This window comes from Anneissia japonica, unplaced genomic scaffold (genome assembly GCF_011630105.1).
Source record: "Anneissia japonica isolate Jap-2015-1 unplaced genomic scaffold, ASM1163010v1 scaffold2652_len1590060_cov184, whole genome shotgun sequence".
In the NCBI taxonomy this organism is placed as follows: domain Eukaryota; kingdom Metazoa; phylum Echinodermata; class Crinoidea; order Comatulida; family Comatulidae; genus Anneissia; species Anneissia japonica.
Genome location: NW_022699919.1, coordinates 27,993 through 35,527, shown reverse-complemented (window position 1 = coordinate 35,527; position 7,535 = coordinate 27,993). Strand labels below are relative to the sequence as shown.

At 34.0% G+C, this 7,535-nt stretch overlaps 1 pseudogene; it reads left to right on the top strand.

Annotated features, from left to right (window-relative positions):
* Positions 1-7,535, top strand: part of LOC117103164 — a 17,689-nt pseudogene that overhangs the window by 4,159 nt on the left and 5,995 nt on the right.

Below are 7,535 nucleotides of genomic sequence, written 5' to 3'. Positions count from 1 at the left end.
ACATATATGTATATACAGTATATTAAACATTCGTCCACCAAATTTGATATTAAGTGGACACGTTATATCATTGTTAATGATTTTAAATAGATAGCCATATTGCTATATTATTTTCACTATTGTTACATTATATATTTGGTATTTTTAATGACTTTATTATGTATTAATTTTCAACACAATTTCATTCCATAGATTTGGACGAAAACCGATTCTGTTTGTAGCTATTGGATTACAGTGCGCTTCTGGGATCATAACTTCATTTGCTCCGTCATTCGGCGTCTACACTGCGTTACGATTCGTCACGGCGGCGGCAAACATTGCTGTATTTATCACTGCGTTTGTTATAGGTATCCTGCTTTTTTATTGTTGTTGTTGTTTTTTTTGTTTTTTGTTCTGTTTCTCCAATTTATCCTATAATCTAGCTTCCAGTCTTTTTTGGAAATCCTGTAAAAATGAAAATATCTACGGTATTGAATTTACAATTTTATGTATAAATTTGCATCGGCTCGTCATTTTCAATTATTTGATTCACAGTGTATCACCACTGGTATAATATGGTTCTTTAGCATTAGAATCAAACTTTTTGCTGAATTTTAGGCCACGTTTGTTATCAAACTATGAAACAATTTTCTCGTTATAATTTTCAATTGAAAGTTATTAGCCTTATTAACTTGCATAATATAAGACAAAGACAGCAAATTAAAACTATGTAATTTTATTGGTCATAGACAATTTTGTTTATTTAAACAATTAAAAAACAAATCGTCTTTTGTTCACTTACCAAGTTAAAAATGACACTAACTTGGAAACAATAACCCATGCGAAGACCTGTTAGAATTTTATGTGAATTCCTAATGTGTTTCAGTAATAGGGTTACACAGCATGCTAACATATTATCAACTTCTACTATTAAATATTTTTTCGATTACTCATGTAACAGGAACCGAGACTGTGGGTGTATCTAAACGTACATGGGCCGGACTGGTGATGAATTTTTCTTTGCATTCGGTCTTATATTGTTGGCAGGCCTCGCGTATTTTATTCGTGATTGGAGAAAGCTACAGCTCGTTGTGAGTGTACTTGGCCTAAGTTCTTTCGTGTATATACCATGAGTGAACTATTTATCTTGAAAAACACACGGTTATTCAATCAGTTTCCAATCAGTCAGTTAATGAATGAATGAATGAAATTGATTGATTGACCAATTGACAAATGATTGGTTGATTGACTGATGATAATTATAAGAATAATGTAAAACCATACTTTTCTGCAAACTTTGTACGTCATTTCAATGTTCACTATTGCACTTTATAGATTTTTTCCTGAATCTGTTCGATGGCTTATCTCGCAGAAAAGATACGACGAAGCAAAACAGATTGTTGTGAAAGCAGCAAAAGCTAATGCCGTCAGCTTACCACAGGACTTTCAATTTTCTGAGCACGTTGTATGTTTATTTTCCCCCTTGGATACTTACATCTCATTGTAAATTGATTATTATTATACATTTTCCTATGATAATTGCTAATGTATTTATATATTTGTATTGTCATTGCAATTGCTGTCACCCACTGTCGGTGTTATCACTAAAATAACAATATATACCTTTGTTTAATTAAAATGATTCATAATTGTTAATAATAATATTGTTTTAAAATTAATTATTGATAAGTATAAATTATAAAATAAGTGTGAATTTTATATTCTTTTCAGGGTAAAATTTCGTCGCTTTCTTTCGTTGATTTATTTAAAAGCTGGCCAATTGCAAAACGAACCACCAATGTCATATTTTGCTGGTAATGTAACATTTTGAGTCTTACATTTCTGAGACTTCTAATTATTGTTGTTGTTGTTGTCATCGCCGTCACCGCCTTCACCGACGCCAGTTGTCGTCGCCGTCGCCACCGCCGTCATAATTCCCTTAGTCATTGCTATCTTCAAGCTTTATCACTGCTGTAAACGTTATCGTTACTGTTACTGTACCGGTATTGAAGATAAATAGCCTTCGTAAAAAATGCTCGTCCCTTCGTAGACAATTAAACATTCGTTTATAGAGTGCAAATTGTGAAAAAACTGACCAAGAAAGTAATTTCTCAATCTTACACTAAAGATATCCTAACGCCGTAATTAGGGCGTTATAACGACGTATTAGGGCGTTATAACGCCGTAATAGGTCACTACGCCCTAATAAAAATAAATTTTTGTAATGTTTGGCGGAAGTCCGTCACCGTAGTAGGCCTATCTTGATAGACCTATACATTTGCATGTTTTACATTTTATGAACCCATCGCAAGAGTGTTTACCACTGTTGTAAAATATTGCATAGGCCTATAATACATAAATTTAAAAATGAACAAGTGACAGATATTATTCGATTAATTCAAATATACCCTTACTGTTCTTTATTTTTATTTTTTTAGGATTGCTGTTAATATTTCATACTTTGGACTCTCTTTAAGTTCTTCCGACTTTGGAGTTAATCATTATTTAGCGTTCTTTGTGTCTGGCGCTATAGAAATCCTGGCTTATGCACTGAGTATTACTGCACTCGACTACTTCGGTCGCCGACGAACTCTATCAGCGACCATGTTGATAGGCGGTCTTGCTTGTTTTCTTACAATTTTTTATTCGTAAGTTGTATAGTTATCTGTGACAGGTTGTCAGATTTCTTCTTTTGCCACGTTTCATTTTTTCTTCATCCCATATGTTAATAATTGTTGCACATTACTATTTATTTGTTGCATTATTTTGCTTGCCATCAGCAAATTCATAATTTTCGTAATTTATTCTCTTATTTCGTAGATAATTTCCTTAAATAATGTATTTAATGATTGCGGTACTGTACACACCACGTAGATAGTTCTGAGGTGACTCCATTCTTAGTGGACGGTGATGAAATGAGCGTTTGTTTAAATATCTGTCAGTAGACTGAATGTGACAAAGTCCATGTATTCTGTCTGGTAGCCAAAACATCATGAAAAGGTAATGAGCAGTTGTGCTCCTCTTCCATGAAACATGATTGCTCTGTGTTGAGAATTCACGTGATCCAGAAAGACCATCTAGGTCAACATTATTGTGCTGCCAAATGATGAACTGGGGCGGATGCAGAGGAGGTACAAAGGGTGCGGTCGCACTCCCCTAAATTGTATTGTTAAGGTATGAGAGTGCAATTTCCGGGCACCTAGAGGCAGGAGCGGAACTAGACATTCTCGCACCGTTCGAAAATATAAAGTGATAGCAGTGCATGGTGTTCTGGCGAATTCCAACTCTTTCTGTCAGAAATGCCACCTACCTAAACGAAGCCAAAAATATAGACAAACACAATTAGATACAGTAGGCCTACATCTAAAATGAAAGTCAAAAATGACCACCGAGCAGTGAGAGACTGAAAATGAACACAGAATCTGAAGAAGAGCAACGACGTGAATGGTATGTAAATTCAAATCATACTGCGTTGGAAGTGGAAAAGGAATTTAAAAAAAATACTGAGAAATTTAGAAGATATCTAATTAGCGTATAATACTGTATTAATTCTCAGGTAAAATGTAAAGTTTCTAAGCCCGTATATCCAGTAGGTGGGGTGTTACGAAGAGTATGTATAACGCACCCAACCAAAGTCCACATTTCCAAGACTGTCGAGAATGTACTGAATATAAATTTGTGGTTTTCTGTGATTTAAGCATTGAAATGTTGGCAATCAACCAATCACAGAAGACATTTATGCATATTTAATTACTTACTGGTGGCGGTACAGTACAAATGCATTATTATTTTTCTTTTAGTTACTTAAAAGTTGTGGTCATAAGAGTAATTTTAGAACCGCATTATTAACAACCTTATTAGGTTAATCTTTCCACGTCGGCGCGTGCACTGAAAATGTTTTTTTTTTTTTTTTTTAAATTGGATTTAACACTGATGTGTATAATGATTTTGATAAACAATCATAATTCTCTGTACTATCTATTAAACATTTAAGAATGGACTTCCTTATGTTGTGGTCATGTTAGACGGTAATATTTTTAAAGACCATTCAACGAACAACATAAAACAAAATTCTCACTTCGGTGCATGCATAAAACGTGTAATTTCCTGAAATTTGGATATACAGCGGACTTTTTTTTATGATTTAGGCCTAAGGAAACAAATATGGGTCTGAACTTATCATTAAAGACAATTCAATAAACAACATGAAACATATATTAAACTTTTAGATTAAACTTTCAGCTTCCGAGCATGCATATAACGTAATTTTTCAGATATGATATTTTCATGACAGTCGAGAATGTACTGATTATATAAATTGTAGATAATTACGATTGTATGCATTGAAAATGTGACGACGAACACGGGATAAGGGCCTACGGGCCTCGGTTGACACTCGTATCAAAGGGCCTGTTAATTAACCTAGCACAGGAGCCTGTCGTCACCTGCTACGATGCCTCCCATCATCACATCATCATCATCATCATCATCTTCATCATCGCAATTATTAATTGTCCATAGTAATGAGGGAAAACTATTATTTCAGTGTGTATTCATTCATCAGTAGAAGTCTCGTAAATGCACGAGTGCATTTCTCATCATCTAAAAAAACAAAATTATCCGAAGCTAGGAGGACCCCAAGACTACCGCCGGGTGGCAGAATGAAGAGCTCATGTTCAAATTCTTCGAGGAAGATGTTGGTAATGACAGGGGATAAAGGTGATCCCATGTCTTCTGTTGACTCAAAGAATTAGTCATGTCATTTGAAACTGGTGGACAGTAAACACACTATCCAAACATATAAATATTTCTCTGTTTGGATTCTCTGCAGATATTATTCTCATGAAGACGATTAAAGCAATTCAATCAAAACGTCGAGCCTTTCTCAACAAACAACTTCAGATCTTTTGAGAACTATCTACGTCATGTACCACAAACATTAAATACAGTACTACTTCGCTATGAAAACCCTAAAACAATAGGCCTATTCCTTAAATAACATAAAAATGTAGACATCTTAATTGTAATCATTATAGGCGAACTGTTTTGTCATCATGATTTTTCATTTGATATTTTTTGAAATAAGGCATGGCCTCAGGCTTATTGAATATAACTTACGAGTGCCGTAGCAAATACATTCTGTTTTACTTTTCGTCCCAGATATTCAAATGCTGAAATCATGTTTTAAGAAAAAGTGGGGAGGGGGGGGGGTTCTTTGCCAAATTATGTGATAATTATTAAAGTTGAATGTTTCCTAAATAAAATAAATGATCATAGACTTCACGTGACGTACACACAACCCAATGGACACGAATGACATACAGTTGAGATTGCATGTACATTGGAACTGCGAACTACATTCGTAGACAATCGCAGCTGGAGATTAAATATTGAAATCATAAGGAATCAAAACACTATATGTACTAAGAAAACTAAATAAATGTAAAATTATTAAGGCTATTTTAAAAATGCTTTACAATTCTTACATCGGAAGTGTTTTTAATTTTGTTTTTATTTTGTTAGTTTTATAGGCCTAATTTAAATTTGAAAGATAATGTACGGTAAATGACAAAAAGTTGTTAACTTAAGCTAAGAAAAAAAAATGACGGGAACACCACCATGCAGAATCCAATAAACATTTATGCGAGCCCAGAGTTGACACCGGCTTTTTTTTCTTCTTAATAATCGTTTAATTATAACATGTCAAAGCGCTATATATACTGTAAAATTTTACAATCTCTACAAATGCAGGAAATTATCTACATTACGTTTTCTTATCTACATTTTAACTTTATATTTGTAAAGCTTTTCTGCGACTTGTGATTGTGATTTTTTTTTTTTTTTTAGATTTTGTATGTTTTTTTTTAAAATGATATGCTATTGCTATTGTCGTTTTTTACTGATCCTTGTGGGAGAACAGTCGGTAACCTACTGAACAAGCTTTCAAGCACAGTTGTATATGTAATTAATAAAATATATAAAATAAAATTAATATAATTAATGTAGATGAAGAAAAGCAGTTGTTTTCTTTTTATGAGGTATTCGTGAGGCTGTGAGTATCCTAATACTTAGATAAGTCAGTCTATATTGTGAAGTCCGTAGCAAATGAATACAAAAATAATACCAATAGGCCCTAAAACGGCGCCTTTCAAATCAATTCGATAAAAGAAATAAATAAGCTTTCACATTAATAGCAACCAGAATTCCAAACCCCCACATAACTTGGCAAAATACATTTTTCTGCAACACAATTTCCTTCTTGCCCACATATTTCTACCCCTCTTGTTATACTTCTACTTTTGGTGTCCTTAGGCGGTCAGCTGTACCCACCAGAACTATAACCAAAAAATGGGAAAAAACTTAGGGCCTATATGACAGTTTTACAAGAAAAAAAAAAAAAAAGAAAAACAGCAACAACAACAGAACACATGCATATTTCATACATGCACCACAAGTAAAACTGGCAACGCCAACGAGTTAAAAATCAAGACACGACTCAGTAAAGACATTCCCTCTTCATCCCCTTTACCGCCACTTTTTTTTTTAAAACGAATAACAACTTCTTACCGGAGCCCTAGAGGCCGGGATCAAGCTGTCTAAGTTCCGTCATACTCGAAGAATTCCAGGAGTGTAGCATCTCATAAAATTTATCTGCGTTATACTTTTAGTGAACTTATATTTAGTTGGTTTATATAATATGATCGATAATTGATGAAGTACCGTAGCTAGTACTTTAGCCTGGGTTCCAGGCCCTAATTTTAGGTTACTCACTCTTTATTGCACTTAGTGCGCGCCATACCTAATTTAATTGGCGTCCCATACTCGATTTCCTCTAAATTAACTTTCTCGTTGGTGGCGCTGTCCAGAATGAGAAAAATAATAACAAATAAGAGACTTGTGGCAAGTCTACTAGTACTTAAATAATTTGAGATAATTATGCAAAGTTTAGCATATGGTGATAGTCATTGTTAATTTTGAAGATCTACCGGTACATGACCACGAATTTTGTTTTTGATCAGGAGCGAGAAACTGTACTAATTACACTGGATTTGTCTAAGGAATAATTATTTCGATCCAAATAGCTTAAACGTTTTCATCAAATAAATCTAGTCTGTTATTACTAATGTACAGACACTGCAGAGTCTGTCCTTCTTTACGATACGTTGCATCCACTTATTTCAATTTCATTCTGAAATATTGAATTATCCTGCCATGTTTCGGGTTTTTTTTTTATAGAATAATCAGCTTGGCTTTTTAAAAATTATTTTATAAATCGTCGCTCACACCACGAACTAACACAATCAAAGTAGATTGTGTTAGTTCGTGAAATCACAGTAGCGCGTCAAAACGAGCGCGTATTGGTTGTCAAGCAATTTTGTATTCTTTACCACACAAAAAGTCCTTAACGTCAGTAGCGCGTATTTTTTGATTTCACGAACTAACACAATTGAATTTAATTGTGTTAGTTCGTGATGTGAGCGACGAAATCAATAGGCCTATACAATCTTAATCAATTAGCGTAACGTTACCGTATTCACGGGAACTAAATTATAGAC